Below are 979 nucleotides of genomic sequence, written 5' to 3'. Positions count from 1 at the left end.
TATTTATTCACATCAGCAGAACCATAACTACAAGACTGATACACGTAACAATAAAGAAGGAAGACAGTAAACTGGTAAGTGTGGAGTGGTCCTGGGTCCCATGCATTGGGTACACTCAAGGTAAGTGATTTGAACTAAAGTCCAACAGCTGCCAGTTCTATAAATTTAGAAGAGCAGCCATCTGCTACTTCTCGCACTAGGGAGCCTCAGTCTTTTTTAAAAAAGAAATATAAAATTATTTATTGACCACTGTTCACTGGTATTTACAATAAAGTAAACAATAGGCAATGCATTAATAATCTGATGACCAAAATGTGATGTTTCCTGGCTTTAGCTGAACTAGCGTAACCCGAATACTGAGAAGATTGAACCGATCTGTATAAAGGGCTGGGATAAGGAAGCCATGTAGGCCAATCGTTGGGATTATAGGTTTGTTCATCCATTTAGACCAGCCACATCTCTAACCATCTTAATTCGGTTTTCATCAGCAAGGTCTTAAGACATTCCATGAAGCACAACACAAATCACAACCTGTTAGTCAGTATAACAGAGATTTCAACTTTTTGTAAAAATATGGTTATCTTAACGCCCACTCAGTGAAAACTGGAAGACAGACCAATCTTAGTCAAAAATATGGAACGCTTCACAAATTTGTGTGTCATCCTTGCCATGTTGATCTTCTCTGTATTGTTCTAATTTTAGTATAGGTGCTGCTGAGGCGAGCATGAATTTCAGCCTGAAGTCCAATGGCTACAGGTAGGTTTGAGGTACAGCCCAGTTCACTTTGTCTGTTCCACATCCATGTGGCCTGTGAAGGATGTTGTGTGTAAATACTAGAGTTTGGTTATCATTTCCTGTATGGGTAGGGTTTTAAGTGTTCCCACCTTTTTGCTATTAGAGAAATTACTATGCTAAAGATGGATGTGCACCTGTCTGCTCGTGTTTTTTATTTCTTTAGGATATAAACCAAGTAGAAAGA

General features: G+C 38.7%; 1 pseudogene; it reads right to left on the bottom strand.

Moving 5' to 3' along the window:
* Positions 1–627: 627 nt before the first annotated feature.
* Positions 628–726, bottom strand: LOC142453941 (U6 spliceosomal RNA; annotated as a pseudogene).
* Between the last annotated feature and the right edge of the window lie 253 nt (positions 727–979).

This window comes from Tenrec ecaudatus, chromosome 7 (assembly GCF_050624435.1).
Source record: "Tenrec ecaudatus isolate mTenEca1 chromosome 7, mTenEca1.hap1, whole genome shotgun sequence".
Classification (NCBI taxonomy): domain Eukaryota; kingdom Metazoa; phylum Chordata; class Mammalia; order Afrosoricida; family Tenrecidae; genus Tenrec; species Tenrec ecaudatus.
Note: the sequence above shows the minus strand (reverse complement) of the source record. Positions and strands in the feature narration are given on the sequence as shown.